This window comes from Sorex araneus, chromosome X, assembly GCF_027595985.1.
Source record: "Sorex araneus isolate mSorAra2 chromosome X, mSorAra2.pri, whole genome shotgun sequence".
Lineage (NCBI taxonomy): Eukaryota > Metazoa > Chordata > Mammalia > Eulipotyphla > Soricidae > Sorex > Sorex araneus.
The window spans coordinates 89,292,415-89,313,977 of NC_073313.1; the positions used below are offsets into that span (position 1 = coordinate 89,292,415).

Genomic DNA, 21,563 nt, shown 5'->3' on the forward strand with positions numbered 1-21,563 from the left:
GCCTTTAGTGACACTATGATGAGAATATTCAATAAGTTCAAAGAAATGCTCTCATGAGTAGTCAGCAGAGCCTGCTACAGTCAGAAAAAGAAGAAGTAAAGAACATAATATATTATACTCCAAAGTCAATATAAGCCCTGAATAACAGAAGCTGAGCAGAAGCTCCTAGATGAGATGGAGCAAACTATTAGGAAATAGCAGAAGCTGGAAAATAGCCTTAGAAGAAGAAGCATATTAGAGAACTGTGGGATGAGTTAAAGAGGACCAACATAAAAATCATCAAAATCCCAGGAGAACAGGAAGGCAAATGTGATGAAAAAATATTAGCTAAATAAATCATCAATAATAACTTCCCAGAGTTGATAATTACAGGCACTATGATCCAAGAGGCCAAAAATATCCCAGAGAAAATAGACATAGTTTGAAAAACTTCAACACACATACTCAAAATGAACTTTGACCTCTGTCTAATGCCAGGCGCAAAAGTCAGGTCAAAGTGGATTAAAGACCTCAATATCAGATATGAATCTATAAGGTTTATAGAAGAAAATGTAGGCAGAACTCTCCATGACATTGAAGCTAAAATCATCTTTAAGGACAAAACAGCACTGACCATGCAAGTGGAAGCAAACATAAACAAATGGGACTACATCAAACTAAGTAGCTTCTGCACTTCAAAAGAAACAGTGACCAAAATACAGAAAGAACTTATAAAGTGGGAAAGATTATTTACCCAACACCCATTTGATAAGGGATTAATATCAAGGATATACAAGACACTAGTAGAATTGTATAAGAAAAAAGCCTCCAACCCCATCAAAAAATAGGGAGAAGAAATGAACAGAAGTTTCCTCATAAAAGAAATACAACTGGCCAAAAGGTACATAAAAAATGGTCCACATTCCTAGTCATCAGGGAGATACAAATCAAAACAACAATGAGATATCATCTCACACCACAGAGACTGGCATACATTCAAAAGAGCAAAAGCAACCAGGGCTGGCGTGGATGTGGGGGAAAAGGGACACTCCTTCACTGTTGGTGGGAATGCCGACTGGTCCAGCCTTTCTGGAAAACAATATGGACAGTCCTTCAAAAACTAGAAATTGAGCTTCCACATGACCCCGCAATACCACTTCAGGGAATATATCCTGAAGATAAAAAAAGCACAGTAGAAATGACATCTGTACCTATATATTCATTGCAGCTCTGTTCACAATAGCCAAAATATGGAAATAACACGAATGCCCTGAAACAGATGACTGGTTAAAGAAACTTTGGTACATCTACACAATGGAATACTATGCAGCTGTTAGGAGAGATGAAGTCATGAAATTTTCTTATAAATGGATAAACCTGGAGAGTATCATGCTAAGTGAAATGAGTCAGAAAGAGAGGAACAGACATAGAGGGTCTGCACTCATTTGTGGAGTATAAAATAGCATCACATGAGGCTGACACCCAAGGACAGTAGATACAAGGGCCAAGGGGATTGACCCATGGTTGGAAGACTGATTCATGAGCGGAAGGGAGAAGGCAGATGGAATAGAGAAGGGATCACTAAGAAAATGATGGCTGGAGGAACCAGTTGGTATGGGAGATGCATGCCGAAAGTAGATAATGGAACAAACATGATGACCTCTTAGTGTCTGTGTTGCAAGCTCTAATGCCCAAAAGTAGAGAGAGAGTATGGGGAATATTATCTGCCACAGAGGCAGAGGGAGGGTGGGAAAGGAGGGGAATACCCGGGATATCGGTGGTGGGGATTGTGCACTGGTGGAGGATGGGTGTTTGATCATTGTGAGATTGTAACCCAAACATGAAAGCTTGTAACTATCTCATGGTGATTCAATAAATTTTTTTAAAAAAATTAAAAAAATATTAATTGAGCTACTCCCACAATAGTGCCCCTGAAGTACACCCAATTCCACCAAGCACTAAAAATTCTATATAGCTTTTCTCTTTCCTTTATGTCATTTGCATGGTTTATTTAGCAATGTCCTTTTTGTATAGATACAGGAAGACAATTGATGCTATGCTTTGTATTGTGGGAGTTAATTGACTCCAAAAGAATATTTACTCTTGGACACCCATATTTACTTGACTTAAGCCTCAGTTGCCCTTAGTTCCTAGCACTCCAAAAGCAGGGTCCTGATGAGGGACTGGATGGATCCAGGGCAAGCTGTGAACTACCCTGGCATCGAAATGAGCCAGGCCAATTGCCACAATATTTAGCTATAAGTTAAGAGCATGGACATGGACAAACTCTTTTATGATCTGAAAGGAACCAACTGAATAAGGACCCTGCTGGGGTTAGGAAAGACTAACCTGGATTGAGAACTGTGATCTGAAATATATAGCTATATGTTCCCAGGAAAACCCAACCTTTAAGCTTAATATATCTCTTACTCTGTTCCTATAAAATGACTATAAATATTATAGAAAGTAAATTTACTATGATTGTTTAAATGGATTACTAGCTGAGGAAAGGAGAAAGCAATACATCCTAGATGAAATTCCACCTTTGAGCAGATCTCCTCGAAATCTGGAGTGCTAATCCCTCAGATGGCATTTTGTTCTTAAATTAATCTCCTGAAGGAGTGGGTTTACATCTGTTTGTTTTTATGATAATGTTCAACCTCACCTTTGTGTATCCCCACTCTTCATGATTTCTATGTAACTTTGCTGTAAGGTGTAAGAAGGGACTAGGAAGTTGATGAGACACTGAAGACGAGGAGGAGAACTGAGACTGGAGACTTTGGGACCTTGAGGACTTTGAGGAGTAGAAGGAAGACTATATGACCATGGTGACTGGAAATAGACTACGATGTGATGAGGAGAGAAAGAAGATGTAATGAGGTAGAGGACTTTGAGGTCTATGAGGAGACTAGGATGATGGAACTATTATGACTGGGACCATGACTAAAACTACGACTCCCACTGCACAGTAAGGAAAGAGATTGGACAACAGAAGAAAGGAGAGAGAGAACTAAACCATTTACTGACCAGCGAGGGGCCTGGTTCCTATTTCTCTGTTCCCCCATCCTTCATCCATTGGCACTGTCATCCAGGCTGGGGAGGTGACTCTCGGTCACCGAATGCTCAAGTCTCACTTGCGCCCACACCTTTTTCTTGGAAAATCACAGATCACCATCACTTTGTAAACGGTGCATAGGCCAAGTCTGTTAATTATTTCCTGGAGAAGTATCTTAGTCACTTTTTGTGCCCTCTTAGCTCAAATATCAATGCCTGAATACATCCAATGATGGCATCCACCATGACCAGCAAATACTGGAATCCATATTATGTAGGTAGCTGAGAAAAGTTTAGTTGCAAATCCTCCCAAAGGTATCTGTCAAGCTTTTGCTTATGCTAATTAACTAACGTGGAAGACTAGGCAGTCTATAGATTCTTGTGTACACAGAGTTCACAACTGACTTTTCTACATCACCTACTGTGTTTGTCATTTCAGACTGTAATAGCTTTCATTTCAGCTCTTATACTTTCCTGTGCTTTGCTGATTGCCTCTGCTATGGTTTTTCTGAACTCAATGAACATCCTCATTATAGTGTCTTTAAAGTAACCAGGATTTCCTGGTGTAGTTGCTGTCTTCTGTGGTATTGTTTTCACTCATTGAGCTTGGTGACTTTCTACGTATATTCACCCTCTGGTATTCTACTCTTCTTGTGCTGGGGCTGAGTTTTTTTCTAGTTACTCCCCAAGAAGGTGGTGAGGAATTAGCTAGAGGTTTCTTCTGTCTTCTGTACCTTTCCTCTCAGAGATCCACATGGGTAGGGGGGGCTCTTCCTCCCATCGGAGCTCTGCCTTCCATTTGGAATAAGCCCAGTAGTATAACCAGATATGAGAATAACCTGGCACAGTGGAACATCACGCAGTAGGTCAGTATTTTAGTTTCTTAAAGTCACCCATTGCCTCACTGATGGCCTCTTTAAAGCATATTTCCATCCTGTGAACTTTAAGAGTTTAAATCTATGGCAGCCATACTTAATGGGACATTCACTTAAAGTCAAAAATGCCCTTTCTTTTAAATCACAATATGAACATGCAGTACCAAGAAAGCATATGTGGAATATATGTAGCCATTGACTAACTAGCTCTCACTTAGCTTCAGAGCTTTTTGGTCAGAGCTGTGAGTTCAGCAAGTTGGGCCATATATCCTGTAAAAAAAAAACATGGCTATCCATTACTTTCACAGAGATGACTCCCATATATCTGGACTTACAGGTACCTCCTTCTACAAAGGAACTGCCATTTGTACAGACATTGAAGACTGCTTCTCTAAAAGGCTATCAGGCAAATCTGATCTACTGGCATATATAAGATCCAGGGTTTGACAAGAGTGTTATAACTGAGAGGAGGATTCTGGCATAGCAATAAAGTAGCAGGGTTTAAAGCAGTACAGAACATTAAAGTCAAGTCTGTATTTTCTGGAAGAAGTGCATGACATTTGAGCAAGTGACTGTTAGTCACCTAAAAGTTGCCCTTATTTTCTTGGAGTGGTATTATTTGGTGAGAAGTGTGGATGATTGAGGCCTCTCTCAGATTTAATTTATAGACCTTCTGTTCCAGTAAAGCAGCTATTGCTCTTAAAAAACTAAGACATCCTGTTACAACTGAATCTATTTTCTGCTTTGGGTAGCCCACTGCTTACTTTTCTATGTCTAATAACTGAGTTAGGACTTCCAGGAGGATGTCTAATGTTTCAGAGACATACAGATGAAAGGGCTTATCAGAGTGTGGCAAGGTTAGAGCTGGAGCTTGTGGAAAAGCTCCCTTTGGGCCTGGACATTTTCTCTTCTTGTCCCCAGAAGAGTTGAATGTCATTAATATCCTTTAGGCATTCATGCAGGGGTTAGCTATTTCCATATATTTTACAAACCACAGTCGACAATATGTAGTCAGGCCAAAAAGAAGCTCAGAATTGCCTTTTGACTTTGGCATGGGAATGTCAAGTATAGCCTGAACTCTTTCTGATCCTCAGGTCCTGGTTTCTGGGATGACAATTGTTCAAAGCGGTTAGCCTGCTGTTGATTGATTTGACCCCTAATTCTGATGATTTTATATCACCTCATGCTATGAAATTAGGGTCTTAATGATATTTTCCTAGATTTCTACTTTGTAAAGAAGTAGTTTTACATATCATCTACACATTGCAAGAGCATTCCATTTATTAATTGAAAATCCACCAGATATTTTCTCATACTCGCCCCAATAAATAGGTACTATCAAAAAAAATTCCTAAGGAAATTCTGTCCAAGTAAGATATACTGCTCTCTTTTCCATATTCCACTGAAAAGCGAATAGGCACTATAACACTTTTGCTACCAAAATGCAGAAGAAGGCATCCTTGGGATCTGTCATCATCATCACTGTCATCACTGTCATCCCATTGCTCATTGATTTTCTCGAGTGGGCACCAGTAACATCTCCATTGTGAGACTTGTTGTTACTATTTTTGGCATATTGAATACGCCACGGGTAGCTTGCCAGGCTCTGCCGTGCGGGCAAGATACTCTTGGTAGCTTGCCAGGTTCTCTGAGAGGGGTGGAGGAATTGAAGCCGGGTTGGCTGTGTACAAGGCAAACACCCTGCCTGCTGTGTTATATGTGAATCCCTGAGTAGAGTAAAGGGTGTACCTCAAGAGGCTGTATGAGTCTATGTATGGGATGGATTGGAACAACAGTTTCATTGATACCTCTTATATTTTTTGTCACCTTTCACTCCTGATTAGAATTCTTTACTGCTAAGATTGGAAAGTTACATGGGAATAACAAGTGTTAAAATGCTTTAAGCTAAATATCTGTCTCTTGTCAACTACAAGCTTGAATTTGCTTAAGGTTTTAGCATACTGAAGTTTGTTTGGGAAGTGAATGGAATATTTTAACAGAAGGAACACTAATTTTACCTTCGTGTTTTTTCCGGGGGTAGCCATTCTCAGACAGCAATGTCCATTCCTTCTAGTTCCTCACCTGGATTTGTAACAAAAATGATAGCTGTACTGCAACTTAAAGGAGCTTGGAGATTTTAAATGTTTATGGGTAGTGCTTTCCAACAAATTATACAGGCAGTTACCTAGTGTCAGTACGGGGTGGCAAAAGAAAATAATAACCATTCCACAGACATCAAAGGTTATATGTATAGGTTTGTGTAATATAGATACATGTGATCTAATTAACTTGTTTGATTTTGAGGGAAAGGAGACATGTATATAAATTTAATACTGAAGATAACACTCATGTCTGGAAGAAAGTTGTAAGTTTTCCCTTAAGGTTTCAAATGCATTGTTTTCACTCTTATGTCCTGAAAACTTGTAATAAAATATGAATATACAATAAAAAAGGAAAATAACTGAAAAGTTAAAAGTCTCTTGAATAAATAAGAAAGAAAAATGAAATGTGGCTAATAAATTGCTTAGATTTAGCAACTATGTTTCTTTACTTTTGGTTTTTAAGGCATTTTTATTGCAGAAAGAAAGGGTAAAGGACTGGAGAGATAGCACAGTAGGTAAGGCATTTGCCTTGGACGTGGCCAACTCGGGTTTGATTCCTCCTTCCCTCTCAGAGAGCCCAGCACGCTACCAAGAGTGTACCGCTCACAGAGCAGAGCCTGGCAAGCTACCCGTAGCATATTCAATATGCCAAAAACAGTAACGATTCTCACAATGGAGATGTTACTGGTGCCCACTCAAGCAAATCGATGAAGAACAGGACAACAATGCGACAGTGCAGAAAGAAAGGGTAAATATCCATCTCTATCCAGAATTTAAATAGAAGGAAGTAGACCCAAATTATTTACACCCAAATAAAATCCTGAAAGCAGTTATATGTGGCCAATGTAAATGTAAACTTGTAATAATCTAAAGAACAAGCAGTATTCTCAATACAGATGACACACTAAATTATAGGACTGTATTTTGAAAGAAAGTGCAAAAAAAAATAAAGGGCATTTCGGTTTTTCAGTAGAAGTTAAATTTTGATTCTTTTAAAAATACAAATATGCAGATTTAAATACCTAATTCTATTTCTTGAAAACACACATCAAAAACATAAAAAATATCTATTCAAAGTAGCAGCACCCATTCATTTCATGGTTTAGAAATGAGAGAATAGATTTCCCTCAAACTGCAAGTCACCAGATATTTGTTTACAGTTGTATCACTTGTATCACTTGTCACCCCGTTGATCTTTGATTTGCTTGAGCGGGTGCCAGTAACATCTCCATTCGAGCTAGTGTAGCCTAATGGTATCTGCTCGCTCCAGGAACACAAAGAGCCTCAAACCATTCGTTCAGGGTTTTGACAAAGAAGTTTGACCATCTCATAGGTAGGTGGCCATGAGGTCTTTTGATGTCCCATGGAATCCAGTCGGTAACAGCTGTAGACCACCGGTCAACTAAAAGTCACATTACATGTCCAGCCCATTTGATTTTCGATGCCATGGCAAATGAGACAGAGTCCCTGATTCTATTTTTTCTAATTCTTTTATTTATTTTTTAAATGTTTTTAAATTTTATGGAATCACTGTGAGATAGTTACAAGCATTCATGTTTGGGTTACAATCTCACAATGATCAAACACCCTTCCCTCCACCCGTGCACTTTCCCCACAACCAGTATCCCAGGTATAGCCCCCCTTGCGTCCCTGATTCTTGACGGTTGATGGAGGTCGAAACTCTGGATTCCTTCTCTCACTTGAGTGAAACGTGATAGTCCCAGCATAGCTCTTTCAATTCCTCTTTGGGATACACAAATAGCGTTATCGTCCTGTATTTGCAGGGCTCAAGTCTCTGAGGCATATGTTACTGCAGGAAGAACAGTGGTATTGAAAAGATGTGCCCAGAGCTGGAGGTTCTTTGTCCTCTTAACAACATCTTCAAAGCTCTTGAAGGCTTTCCACACCACTATCTTTCTCCTGTGCCATTTTGACACAAAGTCATTCCTCATGTTGAGTTCTCAACCCAGGTACACATAGCTGCTGCATTCAGAGATGTTTATTCTGTTGAGAGCAAATGGAACAACAGGGACTAGTTTATTTTTCGTGAACATTGGCTTGATGAGAATCAGCTGCACTCTACCTTTCCACGCACTCAAGGGAAGTCAGCATTTGTGCAGCTTCGTTAATGTTTGGGGTTATTAGAACAATGTCATCAGCAAAGTGGAGGTAGTGTACTTGCCAAATGTCTATCTTCACTCCCACTCCTTCCCATTCTAGTCATCACATGATGTTCTTGAGGGTGGCACTGAATAGTTTTGGTGAAATGGTATCACCCTGCCAAACTCCTCTCTTTACGTCGATGATTACTTCCTTATAGAATGGTGAGATCCTGGTGGTGAATCCATAATACAGATCGCAGAGGATCCAGGTGTATTGAATTTGAACACCCTGTTTGGCTATGGCTTCGATGATCGCTTCAGTCTTAACAGAATCAAAGGTCTTCTTTAAATTGATGAACATTAGACAGAGTGGCATCTTGAACTCTCGCAGAACTTCAATGAGCTTGGTCACTGTGTGGATATGGTCAATCATGCTGAATCCTTTTTGGAACCCAGCTTGCTTGCATGGTAGTCCTTCATCTAGTGTTTTGCCTATTCTATACAGGATGACTCAAGTGAGCAGCTTGTAGCCAATGGACAACAGGCAGATTGGGCGATAGTTACTGATATTGTAGATGTCTCCCTTCTTGTACAACAGAACAGTCCTGCTGTTTTACCATTAGGACGGAACCTTGCATTTGGACAGGCAGTGTGTGAAAAGCCAAGCCAGTGTATTGACAAATACTGGTGGCAGATTCTTCAGGTGTTCAAATCTGACCTTGTCTGGACCAGGCGCTGTACGCATCTTTATCTACGAAATGGTGTGTTGGATTTCAGAAGGGAGAATGTTGAGCGACATATCCATCCTTCAGAATTTGGAATGTGGGCGGGTGAACGTGGTTATAGAAGAGACCCGAGTAGAAGTCGTGAATAAACCTCTCCATTGCCTTTCTGGAAGATGTGATAGATCCATCAGGATGTCAGAGGGCAGTCATCTCGGTCTTGTAGTTAGCTAAGGACAGGAGAGTTGTGAATTCTTTTCCCAGATTCTGTAGCATCAGCCAACACTGCTGCTCTTCTTTCTTTGAGGTCTTCATTTATTGCTTCTCTGCAAACTTTATGAGCTCAGACATTAACTTGTGATTGCCTGAGGCAAGTGCCAAACCACGTTGGGGAATGAGCTTGAGAGTTTCCGAAGACAGCCGTCTGTTTTTGGCTTTCCCACTCTCGGCATTCCTCGAGCAGTCATGGAGGTGCTGAACCACTCGATCATATTCCTCATCGATGTTATCAATGATGGCATCTTCCCACATTGCCACAATAGTGCCAAATACTCCCTTTTGGTGGTCATTCTGGGAGTTCTCTTCTAAAACTTAAACTTTTCAGTTCTTTCTCCCCACTCTGTGAAGTAGAATTTTGCATGAAGGAGAAGGTGGTCCGATCCCATTTGGAATTTTGGGACAACAGCTACATGGGTCAGGCAAAACCGTCAATTGAATATGATGTGGTCAATTTCATTGTGGAACTGTCCACCACTGAAACCTCTACTGTTCCTCATATGTCTTGAGGAACAATTCTTCTCCAGTGTCGAATGACGTGATGTGTTCGATGTCTTCTTGTCTCAGTCAGACCAATTTGATCTTCTGCACTTGCACCATCAGGTCCTCAATAGATGCTTCTGATGCCAGCATATGTGTGTTGAAAGATACAATCATTTTAGTCCTTCGTTTTGGCAGTCTAATTCGTCCCTGAGATTTTATCAGCCTCTCCTTGCTCATCCTTCTCAATGTTGCCATATTGGGAGTTCTTTCAATGTCAGAGGAATGAGGCCTATTGTTGTTACTGTTTTTGGTATATCAAATACGCCACAGGTAGCTTGCCATGCTGTGCCGTGCGGGCGGGATACTCTTGGTAGCTTCCTGGGCTCTCTGAGAGGGGTGGTGGCTTTTAGGGTGGCCTCTAGTCACGCTTACTGGTATTCCCATGGTTCACACCGTATTTATACACCGTCAAATATGGTGCAGTAATTACGGAAAATGGGCATTAAGTGTCTTATGATGTGTCGCTCAGCAGTGAACGTTTATAGTTAACTTTATAAAATTCATATAAAATAGCAATTAACAGTGATATTCTTTATTTATTGACTTACAGGGAAACTGAAAATGCATTTTGCTAATGTTTCTGAATTGAAATATGAACTAGGTTACACTAAAATCTGAACTACACAAATATTGAAAAGTTAATAATTCCTTACTTTTTTAATTCTGGGTACCACTGTCACAATTTACAAGGTAATATCACTGTGCCACTGATCAATATCACTGTATCACTGTCATCCCATTGTTCATTGATTTGTTTGAGTGAGCACCAGTAAAGTCTTCACTCGTCCCTGTCCCTTGCTAGTGTAGCCAAATGGCATCTGCTGGTGCCAGGAACACTAAGAGCACATTGCTGTTACTGTTTTTCAGATATCAAATACGTCATGGCCACCTTGCCAGGCTCTGCCCTGCGGGAAAAAGTAATAATAAAAATTTTAAAAATAAAAATAAATAAATAAGTAAATAAATAAGAATAAAGAGGTCACGGCATTCACTGCCACGTGCTGCAGGAAAAATTGCGTCAATCTCTTCCAGGATCTTTGTTTTATATTCTCTGGATCTTGGCCATTGATGGTATTACATGGCAGTTGGGGAGTTTGTGGGTGTGACTGCCAAGCTAATGGAAAATGGGGATCTGGGTGGAGGAAGCCCAATCCCAATCCGAGCAGGCTTGGAGATCTCAGCCACGCGTCCCATATACTTGAGTTCTTCTGTCTGTATATTACAAGGTAATGAAAATGAAAAGACAAGTTAAACAGATATGCCTCAGAAATAGGCATCTAATTGACAATACATTGTATTAATCATTAGTTATAATTTTGCAAATCGGTTACAACTGTCCTAAACAGGGATTCCTATTTAAGATGAAGTATCTTCAGACTACAGACTACAAACTACGTGATAGTTTGTTCTTTGTAAGATTTTTGCACTCCTCTAATGAACGTGAGATATTTATCTCAAAGTAACCTGCAACTTTTTAAAATTTTTTCTTTCTTTCTTTCTTTTTGCTTTTTTGGGTCACACCTGGCTATGCACAGGGATTCCTCTTTGCTTTGCACTCAGGAATTACTCCTGGCAGTGCTCAGAGGACCATATGAGACACTGGAAATTGAACCCGGATCAGCCGCGTGCAAAGCAAACACCCTACCAGGTGTACTATTGCTCCAGACCCCCTAACCTGCAGATTTCTTGACAATGCTTAACTCTTTGCTACTGCTAAGAACTTTAGCCCTTTTCTGCTGAGTTTTTTAACCAATTGCTGCCATGCTGCCTACCAGTTCTATCACTTGATCCATAACCATGACCTTAAGTAATGCCGAAGCTTTTTTCCACCAAAATGATCACCTTCTATGTGTGCATAATTTGATTGTTGTTGTCCACTATAATTACAAAAAATTATTATAGTTTCCATAACCACCAGTTACCTCTGCCAAAAAGTCCTTAGATATTGTAACTATCATATCACCACCATTTTCATCACATCCTCCACCTTGTTTTCCATGTCCTAGTTCTCTACCACTCTACCTCCAAATCCATTATATCAGCTATCACCTTTTCCATAATTACCTCTGCTGACACTGCCTCCACCACCAAAGCTCCTTTCTCACCATAGTCTCCAGTATTAAGCCGAACTCTCCTTCTTCATGTCCAACATTATCTGCAAGAACCCAAAAGTTGCCAGAATCACCTCCACAGTCTGTTTGAAAATCAGGGACTCCATTTCTCATTTTGAAAAAGTCTCATACCTCACAATTATGTCCATTTATAGTGTTTTATTCATATACAAGATTTTCATGAACTGTATCCTGATCATTAAAAGTTAAAAAAACGGAATTGTGTACCTTCTCCAGATGGAATCCTGGTGACTATGAGCTTATAAAAGCATGGATCTGGTATGTGGCCATAGGATTATTCCTCTTAACCGCATGGTGGCGCTGGAACTGGGAAGTTCCATCCCGGCTCCCAGCCCACCCCTGATGCCAGAAGTCACACCTCAGTCCGCCCCCAGCGCCATCTTGCCTCACCCAGCAGTGAAGAAACCTGGCAGGCACCACAACACCAGAGAATTCTCCAGGCTCCATACCAAGCCAATATCTCCAGGACCCCCAGATAGAGCAGATGCAGTCTCACTGCCTTCTCCAGATGGAATCTTGGCTACCATGAGCTTTTACAAGCATGGCCCTGGTATGTGACCACAGGATTATTCCTCTGAAGCATGTGGCTGCTTACGTGGCCACACAACCTTTCCTGATATACAAAGTGAGCAATGGAAAATAAATGATCTAGCGGCTGTCCCTGCCCAAAACTAGAAAGAGAGTGGTGACACGCAGGGACTTGCAAGTTGGGGGGTGGAACTAGACCCTTTCTCCATCCCAACAAGGCCTGAGTTGCCACCCACAAATGGCTCCTGGCTCCTGAATGGCCATGATCCCAGAGGCACAAAAACCAATCTCGGAACCCAGCAGCTTTAGGCAGAAATGCATCTGGACTAAGCATTAAACTATGGCGCTGTGCCATCCCTGACAGGGAAAGGTGTTTGTCCCTTCCGCCTATTCTACCTGGTGACGCGTTAAGCTGCGACCTTTTCACAGTCTATTAGACAGCCAGCTATGAGACTGCAGTGATGTGACACGTGAGGCCTCACAGGATGGGGGGGTGGAACTGGCCACTCTCCCCACCCTGACAAGGCCCCAAGTTGTCACACACAAACAGTTCCTGCCTCCTGAACAGCCATGGTCCCAGAGGCACATAAACCAATCCTGGAATCCAGCGGCTTTTGCCAGAAATGAATCTGAACTTATTACTAAAATGTCAGAAATCCAAAATGTTCTTCATGTCAGCAATAGAAAACAAATTATCTAATGATGGCTTTTTTGCAGGTCTGAATGTTAGCGAAAATTCCAAAAACTAATGGTGGATCTTTTGTTGAAATATTGAATGTGATCAAAATGGCGAGAAACTAAAGTGGAAATCATCTGCCACATAGGTGGGGGAGGGGAGGAGGGGGTATACTGGGGTTCTTGGTAGTGGACAGTGTGCACTGGTGAGGGGATGGGTGTTTGATCATTGTATGACCGAGACTTAGACTGGAATGCTTTGTAACTGTTTTCACAGTGATTCAATATAAAAATTTAAAAAAAAACCTGAATTTTCTTTTCCATTCTGCCTTTCTTCCTTAGCTTCTATGGCTTCAAAATTCTTATAAATTTCAAAGGAGTATCTCAAATTATCTTTTTTTTCATCTTATTTAACAAACATATTCTTCACTATTGGATACAAACCAGTCTTCACAGAATCCTTCCTCACAACAGCTTCTTTTGGCTCCACAACATACCTATCAATCTTATGTGGTTGAGCAATACATTGCTGTATCCATCTCGTTGACATAAGAGTATATCACAAATATAAAGCTTCTGGAACATTTTTTTGAGGAATGCTTCATCACCTCACAAACCTTTAATTTTTTTTAAAGTTAACATGGAAAAAAGCCATAAATGTTGATACAATACTACAGTTGAAAATTGATTAGATAACAAAGCTCCAATATTCAAATCAATAAGTATAAAATAATCAATTTTATGTCAAAATTGTTATATATTATCATGGGATTGCTAAATCTTTGTGCTCCATTTTTCAATGTTTTCTTAAAGCCTCTTTTGTAGTTTAAAAGCTCAAACCTCCAATGAACAGTTTTCTCAAATGCTCAGGTTCCTTTGGGATATTGGCCCCATCGGATCTGCAGAACATATATTGGTTTTCCCTCCATTTGAAAAAGTTCAGGGACCAGAGCAATACCACAGCAGGTAGGGTATTTGCCTTGTACGCGGCAGACCCAGGTTCAATCCCTAGCATCACATAGGGTCCCCCAAGCACCATTAGGAGTAATTCCTCAGTGCAGAACCAGGAGTAACCCCTGAGCATCTCTGGGTGTGACCCAAAAAGAAAAAAAAAGAAAAAGTTCATAGTTTACCTGAAACCTTTAATTTTACTTGTGATTCTTTGCCATAATACTAATAGTTTGTTGAAGGACTACCAGGACCCTCAACAAATTATTATTATGTGGAGGAAATACTTTCCTAATTATGTTGAAATTGCAGAAATTGAACCAGTGACATTTGATCTAGTGTGTGGTTCAGTAGTCAGTGACCGGTTTTACATCTTGGGCATAGTTTCAGTGGGGGCTTTTCTGCCTGTTTTGACATCCCCTCTACCAGTGTCCTTCCTGGTAGCAGTAATAGCATTCTCCCTTTGAGATGGCTCTTAGGGCTACATCTTAACTGGCCCTTCTTGTCCCTTCTATTTTCTTTCAGGTCTCAATTGTAATAGAGTGATGAAGCCACTTTTAGTAGCTTACCTTGGCTAACCTTGAGACCTCTGATTTATTTTTGGAACTTTCTCTTGATGTCTTGGACAGCTTGTGTTATGAACTTTTCTCTAATGATAGATTCTTCTTGCGAAAATCAGGATTGAACATGGTATATTTTCCATTGGCTTTCCGAGCCTTTCCTCAAATAGTCACAGGGTTTTCATTTACTTCCTATTCAATATCAATTAATTTTGCATAATTAGGGGATTTGCCTTGTTTCTCATTTACCTCTCAGCTATATAAGTTTAAAAGGGTGTCAAACTCTTTATATTGCATTTTCTACTATAATCACATCCTAGGCCAACTCAAGTCACTGATGGATATATACTATTTGTCAAGTAGAGCTGATCACTGAAGGTCTCTGAATTCCTGATTTTTTATTTGGATTTGAACAGAAATGAGCATTGTATCTTTCCAAGTCATGTTGAATGCCTCTTCGAGACTCTGGAAGCCTTTGATGTATTTATCATCATCACCCCCAACCTACCCTAGGCCCAATTTTATCCATTTTATATCACTCACTGAGAAGGGAACATGGATTATAGATATCCTCAAAGCTTCTGGGGTGCATCCAGAATGGGCACATAGGACTTGCCCTACTGGTATTTATGGGCCTTGGTTAGGAGTAGATAAAGATGTGACTTGTAGGGATATGATGACTTTTAGAGATTGTCCCTGATTCCTGTCTTAGGGCACTATCTAGTCAAGCAGAGAACAGCTTGCAATTTCGGCAGGAATCTAGTTTCTCTCACAGGGCAAACAATAATTGGACATAAGGCATCTCTACATCTCTGCCTCTCCTTCTGTTAAACTGTTCTTACTCCATGGTACTACTATATTTTAGGTTTGTGTTGGCTAGATATCTGAGTTTTCAAATCATATTGTGGCCAGACCTTAGAGCAGAAATGGATGAGACATTCTTTGTTCATAAACTGTGGATTAAACTTTTCCCCCCAGTTTTTCACTAGAGATTCCAAGGGTGTGCCATCTGGAAATGCTTGGGATTTCGCCATCTGAAACACACAAAAAATCATTTGTAGTTTTTCACTTTTTACCAAACAGGGTGTCTGTATTAGCCAGGTAAGTGAGAAGTCTCTGGCAAGGAGTTTTGCAATGCACCCTGGATAGTTCAAGAAAGGAGAAAAATTGAAGTGCCATGTTCCTATTTTTCAGACAGTGTATGGCCTTAACTCTCAGTTAACTACTGAAGTAACTAATTGACAAACCCCAGGTCATGCTCAAATACCACTGCCTGGTAAAGGAAAATAATCAAAAGGATAGTATAATTAGTAGCTTTCTGACATAAATAACTGAACTGATTAGTTCTCAAGTAACTGGGAATACTAACCTCCACCATTAACACCCACAAAACTGAAGAACAGTGGGGAAACAAAGGAATCCATCTGCAGTTGCCAATAAGGACAGAAATCCAGGCAGACCCCAAGTCCATGATAACTCTTGAGGCTGGTGAATGAGGACCTGAAATCAACACTGCTGAACTGGCAACAGAAATTAATCAAGTATTTGCTAGTGCAGTTAAGAAATTCAACCAAGTCAGAGAAGAACCATTTCAGAGCATGAGAGATTCCGTGTAAATAAAAAGGAAAGAAAACTAAAGTACACACTACCAAGTCAAAGAAAAAGAGTCATAGAGATGAACTGAAGACAGAATATAAGCCAGCATTGATAACGAGGTCAAAAGTGAAAAGCAAAAAAGAGAAAGGAAAAGAATAGAAGAGGAAAGAAAAAGGAATGGAAGAAAATTAAGGTACTTAATAAACAACAACAAAACGAAGAATCTCCAAATTGTAGGAATACCAGAAGGTGAGGCAAAAGGTAAAGCAGAAAAACAAGTGGTAGATGAGATCATAGCCGAGAATTTCCCCACTGTCTGGAGGGAGGAAATTGCAGATTAAAAAGTCCACAAGAGGGGCCAGAGCGATAGCACAGTGGAGAGGGCATTTGCTTTGCACGCAACCAACCTGCGTTTGATCCCCAGCATTCCATGTGGTCTGAGCACCGCCAGGAGTCATTTCTGAGTGCAGAGCCAGGAATAACCCGTGAACATTGCTGGGAGTAACCGCCCCCCCAAAAAAAGGCTACAAGAGTACCAAACAAAATAGACTTAAATAGAAGAACACCAAAACACAGACTAATCTAAATGGCAAAAAAAAAAAAAAAAACACAAAAAAACAGAGAGACAATTTTCTTAAAGCAGCAAGAGAGAAGAATAAAACTTAAATAGAAGGGAAATAACAAGAAAATAACAAGAATCACAACACATTTTCTATATGATGTGGGACAGACAAGAAAAGAGTGGAATGGCATATTCAAATTACTGAGTGAAAGAAGCTTTCAACCTTGAGTCCACTGCCCTTCAAAGCTCTCATTTAGATAGGAGTGAGAGATAAAATTATTCTCAGACAAACTAGAATTGGCAGCATTTATGTTAATAAAACCGGCTCTGAATAACTACTGACAGTTTGCTTACATACACCAAATAGCCAACTGTAGAAGCAACAACCCTACATAGTAAAATGGCACCACAGCCCATTATATTGATAACCCCTGATACCGGTGAACGAAATTCTCTTATCAAAAGGCACAGAAGGAATGAATCAAGAAACAATAGGCTGTGTTGCCAAAACACTGGTGAACTGTTGAACATTTGCTGGTTTTTCAATAAAAATCAGTGATGTCTGTATCAAGAAAAACTGATGTATTTTGGGGGGCTAGAGCAATAGTACAGTGGGTAGGGCATTTGCCTTGAATGTGGCCAACCCGGGTTCAATACATAGCATCCTGTAGGGAGCCAGAGCACATTGCGCATGTGTCCCAACGTGGTAAACAACCACATTGCGCATGCGCATGACTGGCCGACATCCGGTGTCCCAATGTGGTAAACAACCATATCGCGCATGCGCAACAACCACATTGCGCATGCACAACAACCACATTGCACATGCGCAACGACCACATTGCGCATGAATGGCGGCCATGACAGAGCGCCACCTCATATGGGGTGATTGGCGAGAGCCAATAGAGCGCCACCTCATATGGGGTGATTGGCGAGAGCCAATAGAGCGCCACCTCATATGGGGTGATTGGCGAGAGCCAATAGATGAGCACCACGTCAGAGGCGGGGCAACCAGGCTATATAAGGACTGCCATTACCCGGGTTGTTGTTCTTCTTTCTCTTCGGGAGTTAACTGAATAAAATGGTTGCAGAAGGATCCTCAACCCGTGTCGTCTCACTCTTTGCTGGCGAAGGGAAATCGCGACACGGGCTACGAACAGCATCCCATATGGGCCCCCTGAGCACTGCCAGGTGTAATTCCTGAGTGCATGAGCCAGGAGTAACACCTGTGCATCACTGGGTGTGACCCAAAAAGGAAAAAAAGCTGATGTATTTTGATCTTTAACAGTTTTTATTTTCAGGATAGTTTTATGTTTATTAGGAAAATGAGGATAAAAATGCTCTACACCACTAATCATCAGGAAGATGCAGATCAAGACAACTGAGATATCATCTCACACCAGAGACTGACCCACATCCAAAAGAACAAAAGCAACCAGTGTTGGTGTGGATGTGGGGAGAAAGGGACTCTCCTTCACTGCTGGTGGGAATGCCGACTGGTTCAGCCCTTTTTGGAAAACAATATGGACAATTCTCAAAAACTTAAAAATTGAGCTCCCATTTGACCCAGCAATACCACTCCTGGGAATATATCCCAGAGAGGCAAAAAGGTATAGTAGAAATGACATCTGCATTTCTATGTTCATTGCATCATTGTTTACAATAGCCAAAATATGGGGGAAAAATGGGGTGCCCAAAAACAGATGACTGGTTAAAGAAACTGGTACATCTACACAATGGAATACTATGCAGCTGTTAGAAAAGATGAAGTCATGAAATTTGCATATAAGTGGATAAAAATGGAAAGTATCATGTTAAGTGAAATGAGTCAGAAATAGAAATGAGACAGACATAGAAAGATCGCACTTATCTGTGAAATATAAAGTAACAGAATGGGAGAAAAATACCCAAGAGCAATAGAGATAAGAACCAGGAGGTCTGACCCACAGGTTGGAAACTGGCCTCACATACTAGGGGGAAAAAGAAGCTGAGATAGAGAAGGGAACACCAAGTAGAGGATGTTGGGAAGACCCACTCGGGTTGAAAGATGCGTGCCAAAATTAGACTATAGTCTGAACATGATGGCCACTCTATTGCAAACTACAGCACCCAAAAGGAGAGAGAACAAAAGGGAATGCCTTGCTGCAGAGGCAGGGTGGGGTTGTGGGGGTTGGGGTAGAGGTGTTGGGAGGGATACTGGGAACATTGTTTGAGGAGAATGGGCACTGGTGGAGGGATGTAAACAATCACTGTATGACTGAAATACAAACATAAAAGTTCATAAGTTTGTAACTGTACCTCACGGTGATTCACAAATACATTTTTTTTAAAAGAGAAAAAGAAGAAAATGAGGGTAAAATTCAATTAATTGTATGTTCCTTCATTCATTCTTACACCCAGGCACATCATTATCTTATAATTAAATTACTGCATTAGTGTGTCATTTCTTAAAATTACAAATAATGATATATGTGATTATTAACAAAAGTCCATTGTTTTCATAATATTGCATATTTTTTGTACTTTCCATGGCTTTTAGGATATGTACATCATTATAGTATCATTCAGAATGGTATTCTTGCTCTGAAATATCCTGCTTGTATATTTATCCTTCTCCATTGTAAACCACTTATTATTACTGAAAATTTTACATTCTTCATCGATTTACTTGAGTGGGCTCCAGTAATGTCTCCATTGTGAGACTTGTTGTTACTGTTTTTGGCATATTGAATACACCAAGGGTAGCTTGGCAGGCTCTGCCATGCGAGCGAGGCACTCTTGGTAATTTGCCAGGCTCTCTGAGAGGGGTAGATTAAAAAAATATTCTTCATAGTTATACATTTTCCAAAATGTCATATACTTAGACTCATTTGATATAGCTGAATTAAATTTACATATTATGGGAGTGAACACAGATATAAAAGGATTATCAATTAATTTTAGTAATATAAAAATTAGGATTTATAGAATGTAAATATTTTACACATTTATAAGTATGGTTATATTTTATAAGCTCCTGTATGTTTATATTGATGACTTTCTTTAATAAGTATTCTAAATAATCTATTTTTTTATTTTATTTTATTGAATCACCATGTGGAAAATTACAATGCTTTCAGGCTTAAGTCTTAGTCATACAATGGTGAAACAACCATCCCTTCACCAGTGCCCATATCCCACCACCAAAGACAAAAAAAAAAAAATACACAGTACGCATCCCATCCCGCCAACCCCCACACCCCCCCTTGTAACTGATAAATTTCACTTTACTTTCTATTTACTTTGGTTACATTCAATATTTCAACACAATCCTCACCATTATTATTAGGAGCACCCCACTAGAGTCAGACCTGTTGTGAAGGGAAATAAGGTCGCGCGGCCGCAGTAGCGGGTGCTCAGTTTTGGATTTCTGTACTTTAACAACTAAGTCCAGGGAGATTTCTTCCGGATATTGGATCATTGCAATCTTGTAAACCCCATCTGTGGTCGTCATAATATGGTGGTCCCCACGCCCTTCATCCCTGGGAAGGAACAGGTGAGAGAGAGAAATACCTTTCCCTTCCTGGGCGGGCATGGGGTCGCGGCTTGGTTCTCAGGCTGGAGACATTCTGCAAGTAGCTGCCCATGCTGAATTTGGTTCATCTGGGTCTGGATTTACGCTCGTGCAGCTGCGGAAGGGCCACACGTGCGTGTGGCCCCCAGTGTCACATCTCAGCAGCGGTAGGAGCCAAAATAATCTATTTTAAAGTATAAAATAAATACTAGCGATACAACCAATATAAGTGAAAAACTTTTACAATAATTCTAAATGACTACTAGGACCAAAATAGTTAACAAATAGTAAACTAAACAATAAAAATAAGGAATTAAGATTGCATTGGCAATCTATTTTCCAAAAATTACCTATTCTAAGGAACAAGGCATTGTGCACAGAACTTGTGTGTATGTATGTACAACATTGAGTTAGTGTTTTACTTCACTCATAATTAAGTTTGACATTTTATTTGAATCTGGATGGAATTCACCTCAAATTGAAGCTCTGCCATTTTCTATCTTTAGGAACCTGAGCCAATTATTTAACTTCTTAAAACTTCAATTTATTACAAAAGGGAATGACATATGACTAATATTAAGTGGTAAACATGGTTTAAATATAATCACTTCTTGGCCTTTTACTAAGATCAGGTGCAGTATCTGTTCTTATACACTTAGTATCTGATATGTCCTCTATGTGACATATGTTCTCTATATGAGAACAATACATTAAAAGAATATTTTGAGCACTGAGTTGGAATAGGAGCTTGCTCCATGCATTCCATGCATCAATCTGCTATCGTATTCAGATTGATGCATATTCCGGAATGGTGCACATCAATTAAAAATAATAATAACAGCTTTGGACCCGGCTGCGGATCGAGTATGATGGAAGAGCCCAAAAGGGCGCCCTTGGACTCCAAGCAGCCCACTGAACTAATTCCGGCATGGGATTGGAGACCCCATGCGAGAGTGGAAAGTGGGCATTCCCCAATTCTTTTAACCTCTCTCTCAACCCCTTCCTCCCGAGCACAGTGCAGGGTCCGCGGCTTTCTGAGCGCAAAATGGAGACGCCGAGCCTCTCTCTAGGTTTCTCCATCTTATGAGCACCATAAAAGGGTAAAAGTTTGTAGTGATGTATTTTTGGTTGTACTTTCCCTGGACTTTATACAGTAACCCAAAACCGCGCGGCTGCAGCAGCGGCCACGCGACCTTATGTCATCTTAGCATCAGCAATATGTAATGGTTCCTTTTTAACGGATCGGACTTTTGTGGGAGATCCTAACAAGAATAGTAAGTCTTTTGCTGAAGTATTGAAGGCAATCAAAGGGGTAGCCATCTCTCTAGACTGAACTAAGCTATATCCCCACGCCGG

At 40.3% G+C, this 21,563-nt stretch overlaps 1 pseudogene; it reads left to right on the plus strand.

Annotated features, from left to right (window-relative positions):
• Positions 1-20,810: 20,810 nt before the first annotated feature.
• Positions 20,811-21,012, plus strand: LOC129400284 (U2 spliceosomal RNA; annotated as a pseudogene).
• The last annotated feature ends 551 nt before the right edge of the window (positions 21,013-21,563 follow it).